The sequence below is a fragment of the Musca autumnalis genome, unplaced genomic scaffold (genome assembly GCF_047663935.1).
Source record: "Musca autumnalis isolate F117 unplaced genomic scaffold, ASM4766393v1 scaffold_4, whole genome shotgun sequence".
NCBI lineage: Eukaryota > Metazoa > Arthropoda > Insecta > Diptera > Muscidae > Musca > Musca autumnalis.
In genome coordinates this window covers 230962190-230988196 of record NW_027411977.1, presented here as the reverse complement: position 1 = coordinate 230988196, position 26007 = coordinate 230962190, and the positions used below count along the sequence as shown (strand labels likewise).

General features: G+C 31.3%; 1 protein-coding gene across 2 annotated transcripts in view; it reads left to right on the top strand.

The window, feature by feature from the left end:
- bbg (PDZ domain-containing protein big bang) overlaps window positions 1–26007 on the top strand; it is a 537119-nt gene that overhangs the window by 23433 nt on the left and 487679 nt on the right. For both annotated transcript variants that reach the window (XM_073983226.1, XM_073983227.1), the window contains exon 2: window positions 8765–9306. The gene's annotated coding sequence lies outside the window, so the exon portion shown is untranslated. The remainder of the gene's footprint in view (window positions 1–8764; window positions 9307–26007) is intronic.

Here is a 26007-nt window from a genome sequence, read left to right as displayed (position 1 = left end):
CATGACTTTATGCTGAACAAATCAATGTTGCTGGGACTTCTTTCGCTGCCACTGCTGCTGACCGAACAATTTTTTTGTATAACATGGCATGGCATTGTTGTGATTGCAGGAACACCATCATTACATTTCGGAACGATCGATCAGGTTCATTGTGCGTTGACAATCTATGGGTGTCTTATGGCTTCTTCTTCTTCAAAGAGATGCCATGCCTCGGGCATCCTACATTGAAATTGTTTGATGACAAAAGACTACAACATTTTCCGGATGACATTCAGTGGACAATGATGATGATGATGGTTCAGGCGTAAGCTTTCAAGTTATAGGCATGTGGATGCCACTTGAATGAGGTTACCACTGGTGGTGGTGCGATCACTGTGTGTCTGTCTGTCCGTCCAGTTGTCTTCAATCTGTGTGAATTATGAGAGGATAATATTTTTATTTTTTTCAATTTACTTTCACAAGGCAAATAATTTTCGTTTATTTGTCTTGTTGTTGTTGCTGCTGCAGAGGATGCTTGTTTAAGTGGTTGCCTAGCGGATAAATGCATGGACAGACGTAGGAATTGAGTGTCTGTGGTGATGGCATGCATAAAAAATAAGAAATTTTAGTTTTATGAAGTGTGTAAAAGTGTTGCCGTTTAGAGATGTGGCTTTAGCCGTGCAGTGCAGTGCCAGCAATGCATCCATCCATTGTTTGTTTTGTGCCGTGGAATTGTGTGCCGGGCATTTGTGCGACAATTGTTTCTTGTTGTTGTTGTGGTTGTCATTGATGCTGAGATTGTTTTTTTTGTCTTCTTTTGTGTGCGTGTTTTTATTGCACTTTAATCAGAGTCAATGATTTACGATTTTAACCTGCTATCGGCAAGAGGGTCTTTTAAGGACCTGGCAGTAATAATATTTTAACTTTGGTGGAAAAATTTTTAAAAAATCCACGTCTTAAGGATTATTGAAAAAATAATTTTTAAAAAATCCACGTCTTAAGGATTATTGAAAAAATAATTTTTAAAAAATCCACGTCTTAAGGATTATTGAAAAAATAATTTTTAAAAAATCCACGTCTTAAGGATTATTGAAAAAATAATTTTTTAAAAAATCCACGTCTTAAGGATTATTGAAAAAATAATTTTTAAAAAATCCACGTCTTAAGGATTATTGAAAAAATAATTTTTAAAAAATCCACGTCTTAAGGATTATTGAAAAAATAATTTTTAAAAAATCCACGTCTTAAGGATTATTGAAAAAATAATTTTTAAAAAATCCACGTCTTAAGGATTATTGAAAAAATAATTTTTAAAAAATCCACGTCTTAAGGATTATTGAAAAAATAATTTTTAAAAAATCCACGTCTTAAGGATTATTGAAAAAATAATTTTTAAAAAATCCACGTCTTAAGGATTATTGAAAAAATAATTTTTAAAAAATCCACGTCTTAAGGATTATTGAAAAAATAATTTTTAAAAAATCCACGTCTTAAGGATTATTGAAAAAATAATTTTTAAAAAATCCACGTCTTGAGGATTATTGAAAAAATAATTTTTAAAAAATCCACGTCTTAAGGATTATTGAAAAAATAATTTTTAAAAAATCCACGTCTTAAGGATTATTGAAAAAATAATTTTTAAAAAATCCACGTCTTAAGGATTATTGAAAAAATAATTTTTAAAAAATCCACGTCTTAAGGATTATTGAAAAAATAATTTTTAAAAAATCCACGTCTTAAGGATTATTGAAAAAATAATTTTTAAAAAATCCACGTCTTAAGGATTATTGAAAAAATAATTTTTAAAAAATCCACGTCTTAAGGATTATTGAAAAAATAATTTTTAAAAAATCCACGTCTTAAGGATTATTGAAAAAATAATTTTTAAAAAATCCACGTCTTAAGGATTATTGAAAAAATAATTTTTAAAAAATCCACGTCTTAAGGATTATTGAAAAAATAATTTTTAAAAAATCCACGTCTTAAGGATTATTGAAAAAATAATTTTTAAAAAATCCACGTCTTAAGGATTATTGAAAAAATAATTTTTAAAAAATCCACGTCTTAAGGATTATTGAAAAAATAATTTTTAAAAAATCCACGTCTTAAGGATTATTGAAAAAATAATTTTTAAAAAATCCACGTCTTAAGGATTATTGAAAAAATAATTTTTAAAAAATCCACGTCTTAAGGATTATTGAAAAAATAATTTTTAAAAAATCCACGTCTTAAGGATTATTGAAAAAATAATTTTTAAAAAATCCACGTCTTAAGGATTATTGAAAAAATAATTTTTAAAAAATCCACGTCTTAAGGATTATTGAAAAAATAATTTTTAAAAAATCCACGTTTTGGATTATTGAAAAAATAATTTTTAAAAAATCCACGTCTTAAGGATTGTTGAAAAAATAATTTTTAAAAAATCCACGTTCTGGATTATTGAAAAAATAATTTTTAAAAAATCCACGTTCTGGATTATTGAAAAAATAATTTTTAAAAAATCCACGTCTTAAGGATTGTTGAAAAAATAATTTTAAAAAAATCCACGTCCTAAGGATTATTGAAAAAATAATTTTTAAAAAATCCACGTCTTAAGGATTATTGAAAAAATAATTTTTAAAAAATCCACGTCTTAAGGATTATTGAAAAAATAATTTTTAAAAAATCCACGTCTTAGGGATTTTTGAAAAAATAATTTTTAAAAAATCCACGTCTTAGGGATTATTGAAAAAATAATTTTTAAAAAATCCACGTCTTAGGGATTTTTGAAAAAATAATTTTTAAAAAATCCACGTCTTAGGGATTTTTGAAAATATAATTTTTAAATATCCACGTCTTAAGGATTTTTGAAAAAATAATTTTTAAAAAATCCACGTCTTAAGGATTATTGAAAAAATAATTTTTAAAAAATCCACGTCTTAAAGATTATTGAAAAAATAATTTTTAAAAAATCCACGTCTTAAGGATTATTGAAAAAATAATTTTTAAAAAATCCACGTCTTAAAGATTATTGAAAAAATAATTTTTAAAAAATCCACGTCTTAAGGATTATTGAAAAAATAATTTTTAAAAACTGCACGTCTTAAGGATTATTGAAAAAATAATTTTTAAAAACTGCACGTCTTAAGGATTATTGAAAAAATAATTTTTAAAAACTGCACGTCTTACGGATTATTGAAAAAATAATTTTTAAAAAAAGTTCACGTCTTAATGATTATTGAAAAAATAATTTTTAAAAAATCCAAGTCATAAGGATTATTGAAAAAATAATTTTTAAAAAATCCACGTCTTAAGGATTATTGAAAAAATAATTTTTAAAAACTGCACGTCTTAAGGATTATTGAAAAAATAATTTTTAAAAACTGCACGTCTTAAGGATTATTGAAAAAATAATTTTTAAAAACTGCACGTCTTAAGGATTATTGAAAAAATAATTTTTAAAAACTGCACGTCTTAAGGATTATTGAAAAAATAATTTTTAAAAACTGCACGTCTTAAGGATTATTGAAAAAATAATTTTTAAAAAATCCACGTCTTAAGGATTATTGAAAAAATAATTTTTAAAAAATCCACGTCTTAAGGATTATTGAAAAAATAATTTTTAAAAAATCCACGTCTTAAGGATTATTGAAAAAATAATTTTTAAAAAATCCACGTCTTAAGGATTATTGAAAAAATAATTTTTAAAAAATCCACGTCTTAAGGATTATTGAAAAAATAATTTTTAAAAAATCCACGTCTTAAGGATTATTGAAAAAATAATTTTTAAAAAATCCACGTCTTAAGGATTATTGAAAAAATAATTTTTAAAAAATCCACGTCTTAAGGATTATTGAAAAAATAATTTTTAAAAAAAGTTCACGTCTTAGGGATAATTTAAAAAATAATTTTTAAAAAATCCACGTATCAAGGATTATTGAAAAAATAATTTTTAAGAAATCCACGTCTCAAGGATTATTGAAAAAATAATTTTTAAAAAATCCACGTCTCATGGATTATTGAAAAAATAATTTTTAAAAAATCCACGTCTTAAGGATTATTGAAAAAATAATTTTTAAAAAATCCACGTCTTAAGGATTATTGAAAAAATAATTTTTAAAAACTGCACGTCTTAAGGATTATTGAAAAAATAATTTTTAAAAACTGCACGTCTTAAGGATTATTGAAAAAATAATTTTTAAAAACTGCACGTCTTAAGGATTATTGAAAAAATAATTTTTAAAAACTGCACGTCTTAAGGATTATTGAAAAAATAATTTTTAAAAACTGCACGTCTTAAGGATTATTGAAAAAATAATTTTTAAAAAATCCACGTCTTAAGGATTATTGAAAAAATAATTTTTAAAAAATCCACGTCTTAAGGATTATTGAAAAAATAATTTTTAAAAAATCCACGTCTTAAGGATTATTGAAAAAATAATTTTTAAAAAATCCACGTCTTAAGGATTATTGAAAAAATAATTTTTAAAAAATCCACGTCTTAAGGATTATTGAAAAAATAATTTTTAAAAAATCCACGTCTTAAGGATTATTGAAAAAATAATTTTTAAAAAATCCACGTCTTAAGGATTATTGAAAAAATAATTTTTAAAAAATCCAAGTCTTAAGGATTATTGAAAAAATAATTTTTAAAAAATCCACGTCTTAAGGATTATTGAAAAAATAATTTTTAAAAAATCCACGTCTTAAGGATTATTGAAAAAATAATTTTTAAAAAATCCACGTCTTAAGGATTATTGAAAAAATAATTTTTAAAAAATCCACGTCTTAAGGATTATTGAAAAAATAATTTTTAAAAAAATCCACGTCTTAAGGATTATTGAAAAAACTAATTTTTAAAAAATCCACGTCTTAGGGATTATTGAAAAAATAATTTTTAAAAAATCCACGTCTTAAGGATTATTGAAAAAAATAATTTTTAAAAAATCCACGTCTTAGGGATTATTGAAAAAATGATTTTTAAAAAATCCACGTCTTAAGGATTATGGAAAAAATAATTTTTAAAAAATCCACGTCTTAAGGATTATTGAAAAAATAATTTTTAGGGGTCTAGAGAACTCTCTATAAAGGGGCCAAGGGTTAACAATTTTGTATTTTTTTATTTAATTTATGCCATGGTATGTCTCTCAACTAGCCGTGGGGCCATGATCATTGATCTGACAATGATCATTGACTAAATTGTTGCTTTTTGTTTTTGCTTTGGTTTGTGATTGAAACCCGGAACTTTAAAAGAAATTCCTTGGTTAAATTGTCTTGTAAGACACAAAAACAACAACAAAAATGATTTTAAAAATAATCCCGTGAGTGATTTGAAATCAATTAAAGTGCAAATAGATTTGCGACAGACGATTGCACACAAAAACCAACAAAACAAACTCCACAATGGGGCGACACCACTTACGCGGAGACTGATTGTGCTGTGACTACGACCACAAACGCTGCCATACAAACAGCCAGCCAGGCAGCAAGTTAGGCAGCCAGCTAGTCAGCTCCAATCATACAGCCAACCAATGCAGCCAGCCACCATCCATCCACATCTCACATCCCCAGTGAAAGGTTCATTGTCGCCTTGACTTTAAAAGCGAAAAGATGCTCAAAGTTTATTAAAAAAACCGATTTCGTGCACGGCTAAAGTGAAATTATTTTTCGGTAAAGAAACTCAACGTCTATTGTGAATTGAAATATTTGGACAAGAAAATTATTTTCTTGTTAAATAAAAAAAAATTCTTTCTCTTTGTGACACAAAGAAGACAAAAAAATCGGCAAACAACCTGGAGAGCCGGCTTTTTTTAGTTAGTGAAAGTGCCTAAACTGAAAGAAAGTACTTGCGAAAAGAAACCCACCACAAGAAGAATAAGTTAAAGGAAAGAAAAAAAGAAAAGACAAACAGTAATTGCAAATAATAAAAATAATAATAAAGAAATTATTGTCGGGTAATTTTCGTTAATGGCCGCGTATATCCGCATCAAATTACAACAAGTTGAATTGAAAAAAAAAGAAATATATTGTGTGAAATTATAGCGCAGAAATAAAATATTATTTAAAAAATTAGAAACTTATTTTAAAAAAAGTTGGGTGCGAAATAAAAAGTTTTTTTCTCTTCTAGAAATGACAAAGAAAGTGAGAAAGTGTGACAATAAAAAGAAAGAAAGAGAATGGATCGAAGATTTTCTTAAAGAATATTTCTCTAGGCCTCCACAAGGCGTGGAGTTTTTAAAGAATATTTTTCTAGGCCTCCACAAGGCGTGGGGTTTTTCAAGAATATTTTTCTAGGCCTTTACAAGGCGTGGCGTTTTTAAAGAATATTTTTTCTACAACTCCACAAGGCGTGGATTATTTAAAGAATTTTTTTTTCTACAACTCCATAAGGCGAGGAGTATTTAAAGAATATTTTTTCTAAAACTCCATAAGGCGAGGAGTATTTAAAGAATATTTTTTCTACAAGTCCATAAGGCGAGGAGTATTTAAAGAATATTTTTTCTACAACTCCATAAGGCGAGGAGTATTTAAAGAATATTTTTTCTACAACTCCATAAGGCGAGGAGTATTTAAAGAATATTTTTTCTACAACTCCATAAGGCGAGGAGTATTTAAAGAATATTTTTTCTACAACTCCATAAGGCGAGGAGTATTTAAAGAATATTTTTTCTACAACTCCATAAGGCGAGGAGTATTTAAAGAAAAATTTAAAGAATATTTTTCTAGGCCTTTACAAGGCGTGGAGTTTTTAAAGAATATTTTTCTAGGCCTTTACAAGGCGTGGAGTTTTTAAAGAATATTTTTCTAGGCCTTTACAAGGCGTGGAGTTTTTAAAGAATATTTTTCTAGGCCTTTACAAGGCGTGGAGTTTTTAAAGAATATTTTTCTAGGCCTTTACAAGGCGTGGAGTTTTTAAAGAATATTTTTCTAGGCCTTTACAAGGCGTGGAGTTTTTAAAGAATATTTTTCTAGGCCTTTACAAGGCGTGGATTAATTAAAGAATATTTTTCTAGGCCTCCACAAGGCGTGGATTAATTAAAGAATATTTTTCTAGGCCTCCACAAGGCGTGGATTAATTAAAGAATATTTTTCTAGGCCTCCACAAGGCGTGGATTAATTAAAGAATATTTTTCTAGGCCTCCACAAGGCGTGGATTAATTAAAGAATATTTTTCTAGGCCTCCACAAGGCGTGGATTAATTAAAGAATATTTTTCTAGGCCTCCACAAGGCGTGGATTAATTAAAGAATATTTTTCTAGGCCTCCACAAGGCGTGGATTAATTAAAGAATATTTTTCTAGGCCTCCACAAGGCGTGGATTAATTAAAGAATATTTTTCTAGGCCTCCACAAGGCGTGGATTAATTAAAGAATATTTTTCTAGGCCTCCACAAGGCGTGGATTAATTAAAGAATATTTTTCTAGGCCTCCACAAGGCGTGGATTAATTAAAGAATATTTTTCTAGGCCTCCACAAGGCGTGGATTAATTAAAGAATATTTTTCTAGGCCTCCACAAGGCGTGGATTAATTAAAGAATATTTTTCTAGGCCTCCACAAGGCGTGGATTAATTAAAGAATATTTTTCTAGGCCTCCACAAGGCGTGGATTAATTAAAGAATATTTTTCTAGGCCTCCACAAGGCGTGGATTAATTAAAGAATATTTTTCTAGGCCTCCACAAGGCGTGGATTAATTAAAGAATATTTTTCTAGGCCTCCACAAGGCGTGGATTAATTAAAGAATATTTTTCTAGGCCTCCACAAGGCGTGGATTAATTAAAGAATATTTTTCTAGGCCTCCACAAGGCGTGGATTAATTAAAGAATATTTTTCTAGGCCTCTTCATTCAAAAGTTTAGAAACTCAGGTTGTTTGGTAATGACCTGAGAGCCAAAATATTTTATAGGTAATTTTCAATTTTTTCCACATATGTTTTGATTCTATAACGGTTTGATTCAAAACTCTATGTTGATAAATTCCAAAGATATAGTCAAATATTTAAAAATAGTCAATAATTATTAATAGTCATACGCCACCTGGGACTTGAAATGAAATCGCCAATCGGCATAGGGGTACATATTTGAATGATTTTTTTTGCAAGGATCAATAGACCATGAAAAGTAGTTTTTATGTACAAATAGCGTAAACTTTAAGGAATAGTTTAAAGGGCTCAATTCGCAAATGTTTTATTTTAAATTTTAGAGAACTACAATAGAAGCCGATTTAAAAAAAAATCTAGAACCCAATAAAACGTGCAAAAATCTTTCCAACCAAACCAGTAGAACTGTTTACTTTAAGAACATTGGCCATTTAAAACAAAAATAAACTCATAATTATAATTTATTATAAAAATTAATTATAAATTTAAAATGTGTTCGTTAAAATAATTTATTAATAATTCGAATAAACAACTGTAAATTAAATAACAAGAAAAACGTGCGGTCTCTAACCTTTTTAATGAAACAAAAATTACATGGAAACATATTCATAACGACAATTCAAACATAAAATATATGCAACAAAAACAACAATAAATAATAATAAAAATACCAACAAGTTTTTCAAGAAACCTTAAGAGGCCAGGCCAAGCCAAGCCAAACCAAGTGAAGTCAAGCCGAATCAAAGCAATCCAATCAATTCCTAGACAAACAAAAAATTATTTTTTGGTGCCGCCATAACGCATTGCCGTTATGGAGTGATGGAAGAATTCATTGTTGAGTGTGTGTGTCTGATATTAAAAATTTATAGTGAAGTGAAACAAGTTTTTTTTTATTGATTTTTATTTATTTTGTTGGTGACATTTTTTCCAGATATTTTGAATGAATTTAAGAAACCGAAATAGAGGCCTACAAAAAATTTACCACAAAAATAACATAAAACGGGTCTAAGACTCTTCAATACAAAAGGCCAGCAATAAATAAACAAAAAAATCTAACACAACAAAAAACGTCAACAAAGATCAGCGATATCCAGCTAGCCAACCAGCCTGCCTGCCTGTCACTCAGCCAGACAAATCAAATAAACAGCAATCCAAAAAATACAACAACTGATTGCCTGTAAAGCCTATTTCAGCCACAGACAAGGAAGTATTTATAAGGTAAAAAAGCTTCAAGCTTGAGACTGCCTTCCTGCTGCCTACTACTCTCTAGCCATATCCATAACGACGGCAGGCCATAACAGCGAATGGATGAATGCCTGTGAATTTACCATCACCAACCGCACCATCACCATCGTAAAACTGCAATAAACAATTGTGGAATTTTCTTTCCAATTGAAAATCTCAGCTGGATTTAATTGAAAAATCATAATTTTCCATTCAGTCAACTCTTCAACTTCCAAGGAAAAAATAAGGGTAAGTGAATTTTTTGATTATTCAAATAGGCTAACGTTTCGATATTTTTTATGGAAATTTCATCCAGCCTTTCAATAAAGAAATGCAGACTTTGGGATTGCCTAGAAAAATATTTTCTATTAAGCGAGTCTTGCCTAAGGCTCTGACTTTATGGAAGACTAGAAAAATATTCCTTTATTAATTTAGACTTTGGGGATGCCAGGAAAAATATTCTTTAAGAAATCCAAACTTGGGTAGGCCTAGAAAAATTGTCTTTTATTAATACAGACTTTGAGGGGCCTAGAGAAATATTCTACAATATTTTCTCGTAATTTTTTTTAAGAAATTTCCTTTTAAAATGGCTAAGAAAAATAGTATGTCCATATTTACATTAGGCAATTTTCCTAGAGGCATTTGTCAGTTCGATGGAGAAGAGGTGAAATATTTGGGAACCATTTGCCACCCTCTCTCACCAACAAACTGACATTTGCCGGAAGGAAATTGCCTGATATAAATATGGACTATCTAAGAATCCCAGGTTGTGGAGAGGCCTATACTATTTTTAATAGGCGTCTTGACTTCCCTTTCTAGGAGTTCGTGCATTTTGAATTGGCGTTAAAATATTTCTCTATACCTCGAAAAAAAAAACAAAAAAATCATCATTCCTTGGAATAAAAAATTGTTCATTGAAGAACTTCCGAACTCAAGTCGATTTCCTAATTATTTCCGAGCTAAAGTCTAGCTTGTTAGCAATTTTGTATTTTTTCTACACATGTTAGCAACCTATTACAGTTCGAATCAAAATTTTATGTTGATAAATACCAAAGTTATAGGCAAATATTAAACAAAGTTAATAATTAATAATAGTTATACGCCACCAGGTTCTTTTATCAAATTTCAATTTTACAACCACAGAGGTACATGTTTTTGAATTTTTTCAAAGACATACGATTCTATTTTTTATTTAAAATGGTTCTTGGGCCAGAAATCGTGGAATCCAGACTTTGAAGGGGCGTAGAAAAATATTCGTTAAAAAATTCGCACTTTGGAGGCTTAGAAAAGTATTCTATTAGAAATCCTGACTTTGGGGAGGACTGGGAAAATACTCTTTAAGAAATCCGAACTTGGGAAGGCCTAAAAAATATTTTTTTATAAATCCAAACTTTAATGAAGACTAGAAAAATATTTTACAACATTTTTCCCCTACAAATTATTTTTTAAGAAATTTTCGCCGCAGAAAAACATTCTCTAAAAAATCAACGTTGTGGCGAGGCCTAGAATATTTTTTTAATAGACTTATAGGTTTTCCTTTTTTAGAATTCGACTATTTTTTCAAATAATTTTAAATAATTTCAAATAATGTTTCTTTCGTTTAATTTGCAGTAAAATATTTCCCCAGATCTCCGGAAAATAAATAAAAAATGCCGCATTCCTTACAATAAAAAATCTTCATTTAACAATTTCCAAACTCTAGTCAATTTTCTAATTATTTCGGAGCTATAATTTAGAAAGATATTAATTGTGAATTTTTTCTACACATGTAAGCTTTCTATCACAGTTCGAATGAAAAGTTTGCGTTGATAAATGCCAAAGTTATAGGCAAATATTTAAAAATAATTAATAATTAATAATAGTCATACGCTACCAGGTTCTATTATCAAATCTCAATTTTACGGACACAGAGGTACATATTTTTGATATTTTTCAAAGACATAAGAATCTATTTTTAATTTATAATGACCTAAAATGTTTGTCAGGAAAAATGTTCGTCACTTTGGAGGCGTACAAAAATATTCGTAAGAAATCCAGACTTTGGAGAGTGCTGGGAAATATTCTTAAAGGATTCTAAACTTGGGGAGTCCTAGAAAAATATTTTTTTTAATAATAGAGACTTTAATGAAGTCTTGGAAAATATTTTACAACATTTTCCTCCACAAATTATTTTTAAGAAATTTCCGCCGCAGAAAAGCATTCTCTAAAAAATCCACGTTGTGGCGAGGCCTAGAATATTTTTTAATAGACTTATAGTTTTCCCTTTGTTAGAATTCGATTATTTTTTCACATAATTTCAAATAATGTTTCTTTCGTTTAATTTGCAGTAAAATATTTCTCTAGACCTCCGGAAAATAAATAAAAAATTACGCATTCTTTAAAATAACATAGATGGATAGAAATTTTGATATTTTTCTACACATGTGAGTTTCCAATCACAGTTCTAATCAAAACTGTACGTTGATAAATGCCAAAGCTATAGGCAAATATTTAAAAATAATCAATAATTAATAATAGTCATACGCCACCGGGCCCTTTTATCAAACCCCCATTTTATAGCTACAGGGGTGCATATTATAAGTATTAAACAAATTTGTAAATTTTTTTTACAGGTTTTCTTTGGCCAGAATTCGGACATGTATTTTAAAGAATGTTTCTTTCGTCGAAAATGAATTAATAGTTTTATCTAGGGTTTTAAAGTCATAAGTATTTTGTAGACCTCCACATCACTTTGGAGCCAAAATATACTTGGAAGAGCATTTTCTATTTTTTCTCACACATGTTAGTATTTTAAAATTATTTGATTTGAAACTACATGTCGATAAATTTCAAAGATATGGACAAATATTTAAAAATAGTCAGTAATTAATAATAATAATACGCCACTGATCTCTAACATAAAATATCCATTTTAAAGCCATAGGGTTACATATCCTTAATTTCTTTTCAGACCAAAGTTGGCAAATTTTTCAAAATAATTTTTATAGGGTTTCTTTGGTCAGAAATCGTGCATATATATATTTCTAAGAAAATTTGTCTCCTGCAAAATACTTTAATGGCTTGTTTCTCTAAGACGTTTTGAATTAAAATTCTTTCGAATAACTACCAAACTCCAGTTGTTGTAAACAACTTTTGTTTGACTAAAAACACAAATGAAGCAAATATTTTCAAAAAACTGAATTTTGTTAGTAGTTCGAACGATTTTTTTTCGTATCGTCTTAGTGAAACAGTCCATAATACTTTTTATATATGTAAGTAAGACTTCGAGAAACCTAAAGAAATATTCGCTGATAAATTCTGGGTTTGTGGAGGCCAAGAAAAATAGTTTTTTAAGAAATCCACATTTTTGGAAATCTGGGAAAACATTCTTTAAGAAATTAACGTTTTGGAAAGTCTAGGAAAACATTCTAAAGAAATTCAATATTTGTGTAGGTCTAGAAAAGTTTTTTTTAAATATGTAGACCATTTGTGGAGGCCCAAAATATTCCTTAAGACATTCACGTTGTGTAAAAGTCCAGAAAATAATTTTTAGACACGTAATTTGTAGACCTAATAAAATATTCTTTAAGAATTGTTCTTCAAGCAACAGGTCGAGTGGTGGCCCAAAATTTATTGTGGTATAGAAAAATGTAATTGGTAAAAATCGATATCTTTTAGATGCTTACAAAGAAAAAACTTTGTGAAATGAGCTCTTGAAAATATTTTCACCATATTCGTCATAAGGACCCAAACACTACATGTCCTGGTCTTTTGATCGCTTCAACAAATCTTAAAAATATGTACCCCTATGCCCTTAAAAAGGCGATTTCATTTTAGGCCCCCCTGGTGGCGTATGACTATTATTAATTATTGACTTTTTGTAAATATTTGCATATATCTTTGGAACTTATCGACATATAGTTTTGAATCAAACGGTTATGGAATCCTAACATATGAGGGAAAATTTTAAAATTATTACTCATATGTATTTTGGCTCCAAAGTCATTAGGAAAACGACTTGATTTCATAAATTCTTGAATGAAATCTTCCTGTATTCTTTTGAAAATCCACATTTTTTTTTGGATGACGTAGAAAAGTTTAACTTAAAAATGTCATCAATATCACAGATATTGGAGACGTTAAAAAATATGTTTTATCTTAGAAAATCAGGTACAAAATATTAGAAAAATATCCATAATTTTGGATGCCTAGACAACAATACTAAGTCATTTTATACAAGAGAAACATACTTTAATTTCTGACCAAGGAAATTAATAAAAAAAATTAAAAAATTATAAAAAATTATATAAAAATACAACTTTTGGTATATTAGTCGTTGAAATAATTTTGAAAAGTCTATATAAAAATATAAATTAAATTAAGGACTCGACCAAATTAGGACAATCGAGTTCAAAAGGATCAGAGACTATGTAAATAGGACAGAGATCCTAGACTAAGTAAAAAAAATAAAGGAACTAAACAAATAATTTCAAAAATATAAAGATAATCTTCCATAACCCAAAAATAGAGCGCACAACAGGCCTACTTATGGCTTAAGTGTACGTCCACATGGGCATGTGGGGATCTAGTATCACCCCTCTTTTCAACCTAACCTAAACTATAAATTAATTTCTTTCATTTTCTTTAAAATAGATGCACGATTTCTGGCCAAGGAAAGGCATATAATAAATTATTTCAAAACTTTACAACTCTTCATCTTTTAGTAATTGAAATACAATCTTTAAAATATCCACCTCTTTGCCCTTGAAATGGCTATTTCATATTACGTCCCCGGTTGCGTATGACTATTAATAATTATTGGATATTTTTCCCTTTTTGCCTATGTCTTTGGAACTTGTAGACATCGAGTTATGAATCAAACAGTTTTGGAATCGTAACATGTAAGGGAAACATTGAAAATTATCATTCATATATACTTTTGCTGCAAAGTCATTAGAAAAACGACTTGATTTCATAATTTCTTGAATTTGTATTCTTTTGAAAATCCAAATTTTGTGGAAGCATAAAAATAAATCATTAGGACGGGTCTCAAAAAGAATTCTTTTAGAAAATCCAGGTATTTTAGAGGGCTATAAAAGTAATATCTATCAAAACCAGGTTATGTTGTGGTGTAGAAAATATTTTTTAAAAAATATCCACGATTTTGGAATTCCGCATAAAAATAGTAATGAAATCTCCACGAGAAAAATATACTTTGGAATAAATACACAATGTCCGGACAAGGAACTACTAAAAAATACTTAAAATAAAAATAAAATAAAATAAATTTTTAGGTCTGTTTGTCCTTGCAAAAATATTTTAAATATATATGTATACTACCATGGCTTTAAAATTACAATTTTATGTTAGATCCCTGGTGGCGTATGACTATTAATAATTATTGACTATTTTTAAATATTTGTCTATATATTTAGTATTTATTGATATAGAAAATTGAATTAAATTGTGATGAAATCCTTATATAAGTAGGAAAAATTTAAAATTAATACAGAGTGTATAACAGACAAGGAAATCATTAGAAAACGACTTGAGTTCAAAAAATCTTTAATAAATAATTTTGTGGATTCTTTTCAGTAATGCTCAATACTGACATTCTGTTATTTCTTGATTATTAAATACTAACAGATTTCTTTTTATTTTTGCCTTATTAAGGCTTAAGTTTAGCCTTTGCCTACAAACTAAAATAACATCCTAATATGCCTGATGATCGGACATAACCACCTAGCATAATGGTTGGATATGTGGGACTTTGGTAGACTCCCAATTTTTCAATGTACCTCCTAGGCCATAATAGCTGAACTCGATGGAGAATTAATTAAAAAAATAGAATACTTGGGTTTTGATTTATTTGTAAAGTCATAATATTACTTGTTAAGTCTTTAATAGAGATATTTCATTTTTGGCCCATGTGTCGTATGACTAATAATAATTTTTGGGTATTCTTAAAGATTTCCTCATAACTTTGGTAATAGTGGGCATAAATTCATCAAATAAAATACAACAGAAACTTAATATATGTGGAAAGATTTTGGGGTAGCTTGGAAATTTCTATTGCCCGATGTTTTTGTAGAAATTTACCGCCAATTTGTAATTTCAGGAGCTCTATATACGTTTTCTTCGAAAAATCCAAGTTTTGTGAGGAGACTGTAGAAATATTCTTCATTCTCTTGCATAAAGTTTGCGTTGTGTGCCTAAATAAGGTTAAAAATCAACTAGTTTTGATTGTTTATCCAGTCATGATATTACTTAATAGGCCTTTTAGAGAGATTTTTATTTGAAGTCCATGTGGCGTATAACTAATAACAATTATTGGGTATTCTTAAATATTTAACCATAACTCCGCTAATAACGGACATAAATTGATCAACTAAAATGCAATGGAAACTAAATATATGTTGGAAATTCTGAATAGACTTGTGAAGATCTAGTGACGGATATTTTTGTAAAAATCTGCCTCCAATTTGTACCTTCAGGAGCTCTCTGAATGTTTTCTTCAACAAGTGAACCTTTTGGAAAGGACTGTAGAAGAATTCTTTATTCTCTAGCATAAAATTTAAGTTGTGTTGATAGATAAGACCAGAAGTTCATAATTGTGATAGATTATATTTCTTTGGCTGTTTTCAAGAGATGGTTTATTTGGAACCCATGGGGCTTATGACTAATAATAAATATTGAGTATTCTCAAAGATTTCCTCATTACTCTGCTAATAGTGGTTATTAATTGATCAAATTAACTGCAGTAGTTTGGGGAAACTTGAAAAGATCTATTGAGTTTGGTTTTGGTAGAAAACTCCCTGTATTTTTCATCTTCATTAACGAAATGAAAGATTCAAAATTATGGTAGACAGTAGAAATATTCTTAATTGCCTTGTTTTGACATTTGCAGCTAAGGCCAGAAAACCTAATATTGATTATTTATCTTTCCATGAGAGCGCTAATAGGTACATTTATAGAGGTATTTTATTTAAGGCCATTGTGGCGTATGACTAATAATAATTATTGGGTATTCTTATAGAATAACTTATAACTCTGCTACTAATGGACATAAATTGTTCAAATAAAATGCAACGGGAACATAATATGCGTCAAAAGTCTTTAAATATACTTGTAACGTTTTACGAGTTCATACAGCTATAGAAAATTGCCTTAATTTTATAACTGATTCACCATATAAATTTTTCTTCAATTAAAATTCACTTATTGTGGAGACATACAAAATATTTCTCATTGATTTTGAGTGGTGTATATAATCTAGAAGAGATATATTTAATACTTGATTATTTCTCAAGCAATAGTACCACTTCTTAGGCCTTTTAGAAAGCTATTTTATTTTGGGTACATGTGACGTATGACTAATAATAATTTTTGGTTATTATTAAAGATTTTCTCATAACTCTGCTAATAGTGGACATAATTTTAGGAAATAAAATGCCTGATGAGCTTAATATATGTGAGAAAAATTAAAATATGCTTAAAAAGTTCTACCACGTCATGCAGCTATAGAAAACTGCCTTAATTTTATGTCTTCGTGCACCATATACATTTTTCTTCGACAAGCATACAGTTTTTGTGAGTTTTGTTTGTAAATTGGGACCAAAAATCATTAATCCTGGATTATTTGTCAAGTTATGGTACTTCTTTTTAAAGCTTTTAGAGGGATATTTTATTTGAAGCCCACGTGGCGTATAACTAATAATAATTATTGGGTATTCTAAAAGATTGCCTCATAACTCTGCCAATAATGGGTATAAATTGATCAAGTAAAATGCAATAGGGACCTTATATGTGTGGAAAATTTATGGAGAAACTTGTGAAATACTATTGACTAAAGTTTCTGTAGAAACCTACCCCCAATTTGTAACTTCATGAAGGACATGAACTTTTACTTCAACTAAAATCCATGTTTGTCCAAGGGATACACAATAATTTGTATCCTCTTAAATGAACCCTGAATTGCGTTGTGAATAACGATAGAAATCCCTAATTTTTAATTATTTATTCCACAATGTAGTCATTACAAGTTTTTCGGAAAATATTTTATTTTCGGCCCATGTGGCGTATAACTAATAATAATTATTGGATACTTTTAAAGTTTTCCTCATAACTTTACTAATAATGGTCATAATTTGATGAAATAAAATGCAATGGAAACATAATATATTGGGGAAGAATTAAAATAACCTTCGGAAGTTTTGCCTCCCTAAGGGTCTAGTGAAAATCGCACTGCATTTGCGACTTCTTAATGATAGAAAATTATACTAAGGAAATATTTTTTTGAAAACTTGGCGATTAGTTTCTTTTGAAAGTCTAAAAAATGTTATTATCATATTCAAGATTTGTGATATTTTGAGGTCTCTATTTTTACTAAAAAGCTAAACTAGAAACCTACCCCCAATTTGTAGCTTCATGAAGGATATAAACGTTTACTTTAACTAAAATCCCTGTTTGTCCAAGGGATGCACAATAATTCTTATCCTCTTAAATGAACCCTGAATTGCGTTGTAAATAACGATAGAAATCCCTAATTTTTAAATTTTTACTCGACAGTGTAGTCATTACAAGTTTTTCGGAAAATATTTTATTTTCGGCCCATGTGGCGTATAACTAATAATAATTATTGGATACTTTTAAAGTTTTCCTCATAACTTTACTAATAATGGGCATAATTTGATCAAATAAAATGCAATGGAAACATAATATATTGGGGAAGAATTGAAAAACATTTAGAAGTTTCCTTTCCTTAAGGGTCTAGTGAAAATTGGCCTGATTTTGCGACATTTTAATGAAAGAAAGTTACAACAAGGAAATATTTTTTTGAAAACTTCACGTTTAGTGTTTTTTGAAAGTCAAAAAAAAAATTCAAGATTTGTGATATTATGAGCTCTCTTACTTACTTACTTACTTAGTTGGCCCATTACAGAACATTTGTTCCATAGACCGAACTAAGAAAAGATCTCCATTCCTCTCTGTTTTTCGCTTGACTTTTTGGAATACCGCGCCTTTTCATTTCTTCATCCACTTGTATGCTCCATCGAAGCTTAGGCCTGCCGATTCTGCGTGCACCGCCATATGGCATGTATTCATACGCCTTTTTAGCGGGTTCATCATCGCTCATTCTCATGATATGGCCTAGCCAACGCAATCGTTGCATCTCGATACGTTTAACTATATTCATGTCTTTGTATAGCTTATATAGCTCGTGGTTCATGCGACGTCGATATTCACCGTCAATGCAAATCGGCCGCTAGATCTTTCGAAGAGTTTTCCTCTCAAACACACCAAGCACTGCCTTATCTGCTTGCGCAAGTACCCATGCTTCGGAGCCATACAGTAGCACGGGTAGTATCAGCGTTTTGTATAGTGTTATTTTTGTTTGACGAGATGTGGCTTTGTTTTTAAATTGCTTACTTAGACCATAGTAGCATCTGTTGGCCCATACAATTCTTCTACTTATTTCACAACTGATGTTGTTTGTTGTGTTTATGGCAGTGCCGAGGTAGACGAAGTCTTTAACTACCTCAAAATTGTAGGTACCAACTTCCACAGTTGGTCCGAGCTCTATGGACGCTTTGCCCGTCGACACCATCAATTTGGTCTTTTCGCCGTTTACCGCCAGACCCACTTTCGCAGATTCTACTTCGACCTTCCTAAAGGTTTAGTTACTTCCTCTACTGATCGTCCCATGATGTCTATGTCATCAGCATAGGCAAGTAACATGTGGCTATTGGTGTAAATTGTGCCATTTCTTTTGACATTTGCATCTCGTATTACCTTTTCGAGCAAAATGTTGAATAGGTCATACGAAAGGCTGTCTCCTTGTCTGAAACCTCTTTTGGTACAAAATTCTTCGGAGAGGTTCTTTCCAATTTTAACTGAGGACCTAGTATCAGTTAAAGTCATCTTACAAAGCCGGATGTGCTTTGCGGGGATACCAAATTCAGACATTGCATGGAATACCTTTGAACGCAGCGGGCTCTCGAAGACTGCTTTATAATCGACAAAAAGGTGGTAGGTGTCGATCTGCATCTCTCGGGTCTTCTCTAGGATTTGCCGCAGGGTAAATATCTGGTCAATGGTGGACTTGCCAGGTCTAAAGCCACATTGGTATGGTCCAATTATCTCGTTGACCATAGGTTTTAGTCGTTCGCACAATATCCCTGACACGATCTTGTAGGCAATAGGGAGAAGACTTATGCCCCTATAGTTGGAGCATACAGTCTTATCTCCTTTCTTGTGGACGGGACAAAGGATGCTCAGGTTCCAATCGTCGGGTACGCGTTCTTCCTGCCAGATTGTGCTAACTAGCTGATGCATACACCTTATCAGCGCGTCGCCTCCGGTTTTAAATAGCTCGGCTGGTAAGCCATCGGCTCCTGCTGCCTTATTATTCTTCAGCCGGTTGATTGCTGTTTTTACCTCATCTTGGCTGGGCGGTATACATTCAATACCATCTTCTGGGATTGGGACTGTGGTATATTCGTCGTCTTCGCTGCTATTGGATACCAGCAGATTGGAGAAATGTTCCTTCCATATCCTGAGCACGTTATCTGTATCTGTTACCAGATTACCTGGTCTCTACAGGAGGATGTGCCTGTACCAAAGCCATCAGTTTGATGCTTGACTCTTTGGTAGAATTTTCGGACTTCATTCTGGTTCCTGTACATCTCGATTTGTTCACACTCCCGCTTTTCCATCTCTCTCTTTTTCCTGCGGAAAAGACGTTTCTACTCTCTCCTTTTCTCCCTGTATTTCTCTCGTGCGCTACGCGTTGCTACGGATTCTAAAGTAGCCTTATATGCCGCATTTTTCTCTTCGGTGGCAGCACGACACTCCTGATCATACCATGAATTCCTTTGTGGAGGTCTCTGGAATCCAAGTATGGATTTTGCGGCTGTTTGCATGGAGTGGGCAATATGTTGCCATTGTGTTGTTATGTTATCGGGACAAGGAGTGCTCGCGTTAAGCAATTGGGCTAGTTGAGTGGAATATGCTGTGTCTATCTGTTGTGTTTGCAGCCTATCGATGTCCAACTTCCTCGTTGTGTCTGTTCGTGCTTTATTTGCAACGTTTAGACGGGTACGTACCTTTGCTGCAACAAGGTAGTGGTCCGAATCAATGTTTGCGCCTCAGAACGATCGTACATCCAACACGCTGGATGAATGTCTTCCATCTATCACAACATGATCAATTTGATTACTTGTTCTTTGATCTGGAGACAGCCAGGTGCCCTTATGAATATCGAGATGACTAAATCTGGTACTGCTAACTACCATGTTTTTTGCAGCTGCAAAGTCTATCAGCCTCATACCATTGTCAGATGTTTCACTGTGGAGACTGAATTTCCCGACTGTTGGGCCAAAGATATTCTCCTTTCCAATTTTTGGCATTAAAATCGCCTAGAATAATTTTAATGTCATGGGCAGGGCAACGGTCATATGTTTCTTCTAAGCGCTCGTAAAATATATCTTTGGTCTGTTCGTCCATTTCTTCAGTGGGAGCATGAGCGCAAATACAGCTGATGTTGAAGAATTTAGCTTTTATTCGAATTGCAGCAAGTCTTTCATTCACTGGGGTGAAGCTGGATACCAGATGTTTTAGTCTCCGACTAACTACAAATCCGCAACCAAACTCATGCTTTACGTCATGGCAGCTATAGTACAGTGCGTCACCTTTAGGTGTTGTTGCGACGCCTTTCCCAATCCATCGTATTTCCTGTATGGCAGTAATGTCGGTCTTGTACTTTTCAAGTACGTCTGCCAATGCGAAGACTGCACCTTCTCTATAAAGAGTGCGAACATTCCAGGTGCAGATTCGCAGATCATGGTCCTTTGTTGTTGGCAATCTTATTTATGACTCATGTAGTTGGCGTATTACTAAATATGCGAAATATTTGATTTGTTTTGAAAGATAAATTTTTTAGTAACATTGAAATTATGAGAGATGTGGTTTTTCACTCAGGGGGAGTAAAGGCAGTCCCCTGAAAACAAATTGCTCTCCGTAAAGCTTTTGCAATTCTTTATAAGGTTTCAACAATCAACATATTTTAAATTTCTTGCAATCCATGCCATTATTAGCCACCCCTCCTCAACAATTCAAACAAACTACGTCTTTGCTGATGATGCAAAATATTTTGAAAACTCTATCAAGAGTTGTAACAAATTGTTATTAATTTAAATAAAAATTTTCTCACAACTTAGATCATAGAAAAAATGATCTCAACCATAATAGAAGTATAATCGGATGCAATTCACTGGCAGAGCAATTCAAAAAAAAAAAAAAAAATAATTTAAATTTATTTCCCATTCCCATTTAATGCAATTTATTAGCATGATTTTCAAAACTAAATAGGACAAACCCCTCATTTAATAAATTAATTTCCACCACAATTTAATGGGATTCACACGAGCAACTAATTTTAGGAGTAGCCAAAATTACCCTCCTACCACTCATTTTTTTCGGAGCGGAGTTCATTCATCCATGTTCTCGTTTTGTTTTTTTTTGTGGTTGGTTTGTGTACAACCTTGACATTGGTGTTTACTACGAAAAAATTTAAGTTTCTTTTTTTGCAGGTTGTGGAGAAAAAGTGAATGAACACTGACGGCGGCAGTGTAACCATCAAAACAGCCGCAGCTACTAGGAACTTAACCAAGCATGAAGTGCTTCGCTACTTTTTTTTGCACAAACTGCTCATAACACAAAAATTAACAGTCTCATAAGTAAAGAAGAAGCACCCAAACTAGCATAAAGAAAACTAACACCCGGTTATTATTTAATAAAAAGAATAACAAGCATTTCATAGAGGAAAGATATCAGGAGCAGGTTGAAGGAGGCGAAGAAGGTTAGCTTAACATTCCCCCAAAACAATATGTTACGCTTGAATTTCAAAGCAAGGCTTGGGAAATTGCTTGAAACTCAAGCTTGTTCTTCATTATTTTTTCAACTTTGCTTTTATTTAGCTATTTCTGGCATAAATCATAAAGGCAAACCTCGGAAATCAGATTGTTATCTTGCCATAGAGGTTGGTCTCATTTAAATTTTCCTAAAGTTCTTTTCTCACTTATTCTTGTGGTTCCTATAAAAAAAGTCTCCTACCGCTTAATGAGTTTTAATGGCTTGTTTTTGGTTTGTAATGAAGGCTAAGAATAGAGTTATTACGAAGAAGAAGAAAAAGAAATTTATTAATTTAATGGACAAAACGTGGAAGAAAAGAAGATCGGCTGCACAATATTTTTCTCAGGCTCGAAATATTGTGAATTTGTAAAGAAAACTTCATCTAGGCCTCCACAAGGCGTGACAATTTTAAAGAATATTTTTTCTAGGCCTTCACAAGGCGTGGATATTTTAAAGAATATTTTTTAGGCCTCCACAAGGTATGGATATTTTAAAGTATATTTTTCTAGGCCTGCACAAGGCGTGGATATTTTAAAGAATATTTTTCTAGGCCTGCACAAGGCGTGGATATTTTAAAGAATATTTTTCTAGGCCTGCACAAGGCGTGGATATTTTAAAGAATATTTTTCTAGGCCTGCACAAGGCGTGGATATTTTAAAGAATATTTTTCTAGGCCTGCACAAGGCGTGGATATTTTAAAGAATATTTTTCTAGGCCTGCACAAGGCGTGGATATTTTAAAGAATATTTTTCTAGGCCTGCACAAGGCGTGGATATTTTAAAGAATATTTTTTGCTAGGCCTACACAAGGCGTGGATAATTTAAAGAATATTTTTTGCTAGGCCTACACAAGGCGTGGATATTTTAAAGAATATTTTTTGCTAGCCCTACACAAGGCGTGGATATTTTAAAGAATATTTTTCTAGGCCTGCACAAGGCGTGGATATATTAAAGAATATTTTTCTAGGCCTCCATAAGGCGTGGAGTTTTTAAAGAACATTTTTTTGCTAGGCCTACACAAGGCGTGGATATTTTAAAGAATATTTTTCTAGGCCTGCACAAGGCGTGGATATATTAAAGAATATTTTTCTAGGCCTCCATAAGGCGTGGAGTTTTTAAAGAACATTTTTTTTCTAGGCCTCCACAAGGCGTGGATATTTTAAAGAATATTTTTCTAGGCCTGCACAAGGCGTGGATATTTTAAAGAATATTTTTCTAGGCCTGCACAAGGCGTGGATATTTTAAAGAATATTTTTCTAGGCCTGCACAAGGCGTGGATATTTTAAAGAATATTTTTCTAGGCCTGCACAAGGCGTGGATATTTTAAAGAATATTTTTCTAGGCCTGCACAAGGCGTGGATATTTTAAAGAATATTTTTCTAGGCCTGCACAAGGCGTGGATATTTTAAAGAATATTTTTTTCTAGGCCTACACAAGGCGTGGATATGTTAAAGAATATATTTCTAGGCCTGCACAAGGCGTGGATATTTTAAAGAATATTTTTCTAGGCCTGCACAAGGCGTGGATATTTTAAAGAATATTTTTCTAGGCCTGCACAAGGCGTGGGTATTTTAAAGAATATTTTTTTCTAGGCCTCCACAAGGCGTGGAATTTTTAAAGAATATTTTTTTCTAGGCCTCCACAAGGCGTGGAATTTTTAAAGAATATTTTTTTCTAAACCTCCACAAGGCGTGGATTTTTTAAACAATATTTTTTTCTAAACCTCCACCAGGCGTGGATTTTTTAAACAATATTTTTTTCTAAACCTCCACAAGGCGTGGATTTTTTAAACAATATTTTTTTCTAAACCTCCACCAGGCGTGGATTTTTTAAACAATATTTTTTTCTAAACCTCCACCAGGCGTGGAATTTTTAAAGAATATTTTTTCTAGGCCTCCACAAGGCGTGGAATTTTTAAAGAATATTTTTTTCTAAACCTCCACAAGGCGTGGATTTTTTAAACAATATTTTTTTCTAAACCTCCACCAGGCGTGGATTTTTTAAACAATATTTTTTTCTAAACCTCCACAAGGCGTGGATTTTTTAAACAATATTTTTTTCTAAACCTCCACAAGGCGTGGATTTTTTAAACAATATTTTTTTCTAAACCTCCACAAGGCGTGGATTTTTTAAACAATATTTTTTTCTAAACCTCCACAAGGCGTGGATTTTTTAAAGAATATTTTTTTCTAGGCCTCCACAAGGCGTGGAATTTTTAACGAATATTTTTTTCTAGGCCTCCACAAGGCGTGGAATTTTTAAAGAATATTTTTTTCTAGGTCTCCATAGGGCGTGGATATTTTAAAGAATATTTTTTTCTAGGCCTTCACAAGGCGTTGATTTTGTAATGAATATTTTTCATAGATCCTCATATTATTCTTTGGTGTTTTCTCGAGAATTTTTTTAGTACCATTTAAACGTCCAATGTATTCAACATTTTTGTTAGTAATTTGCCGTTAAATAATTTATATTCTCTGTTTAGTGTTGTTGTAAAAAGAATAACAACAAAAGATATTTTGTTGTTATTATTACTCAAATTATCAGCATGACTTCCTGCTAAATCGCCACCATAGTGGTGGTTATCAGCAATAAAGGTGGTCCACAACAGCAATTACCAAGTGAAATGAAAATAAAATTCAAGCAAAAAGCTAAGCAGAAATGCGACTGTGTTTGTGTTTTTTGTTGTTAGCCCAATATAGCAGCCAAATAAAGATGCTTATCTTGTTTTACAAGCAGATTTTTTACAACTTTTTTTACACACGTTTTTCACATTTTTGCTGTTTACATTTTTCGGCCAAAAGAGAAGTGCAGAAGAGTGGGAGATGCAGAGGTATGAATTGCATTTTTGGATATGAAAATATAATTTTTTATTAAAGTTTCTTTGTGCTGCTGCACCAGAGCATTATTCTTGTTGTTGTTGGCTTTTTTTGGCTGATGTTTAGTGACTGACTGCCTGTTTGCTTGCCTGCCTGGCTGCCTGACGAGGCTGACCCAGTTTAAAGCAAGTGTAACGAATTGGCCAACACCAACAGGTATGAAATTGTTTCATTATTATTGTTGCTTGGCTTGACTGTTTTTTTGATGTTTTTGCACATCAGCATGAAGTTTTTCCTGCTGCTGTCTGTCTGTTTTGGGGGAACTGCTGGGTTGGGTCTTTTTTTGCAATAATGTGCTTCCCATATTTCTTTTTTTATTTAAATTATGCCACAGGGCTCAAATTTTGTTATTAATATTTATGATTTTCTTGTTTAAATTTGTTTATAATTTATGCACATAAAAATTTAATAACTTTGTTAAAGAAAAAAAAACAATGGCAGTTTAAAATGATTTTTCTCGGGTGGGAAAAAAGAAAGGAAATTTGGGAAAATTTATTTTCTTTTTTTTTCATTTGATGTTTATGAGGTTTGTGTCTTAAGTCTTTTGTTTTGTTTGGAGATGTAGGTGGTTGTTTTTCATGTTTTTAATTTTTTTCTAAACCTCCACAAGGCGTGGATTTTTTAAACAATATTTTTTCTAAACCTCCACAAGGCGTGGATTTTTTAAACAATATTTTTTCTAAACCTCCACAAGGCGTGGATTTTTTAAACAATATTTTTTCTAAACCTCCACAAGGCGTGGATTTTTTAAACAATATTTTTTCTAAACCTCCACAAGGCGTGGATTTTTTAAACAATATTTTTTCTAAACCTCCACAAGGCGTGGATTTTTTAAACAATATTTTTTCTAAACCTCCACAAGGCGTGGATTTTTTAAACAATATTTTTTCTAAACCTCCACAAGGCGTGGATTTTTTAAACAATATTTTTTCTAAACCTCCACAAGGCGTGGATTTTTTAAACAATATTTTTTCTAAACCTCCACAAGGCGTGGATTTTTTAAACAATATTTTTTCTAAACCTCCACAAGGCGTGGATTTTTTAAACAATATTTTTTCTAAACCTCCACAAGGCGTGGATTTTTTAAACAATATTTTTTCTAAACCTCCACAAGGCGTGGATTTTTTAAACAATATTTTTTCTAAACCTCCACAACCGCTTGCCTTTACTCCTTTCTAACTATG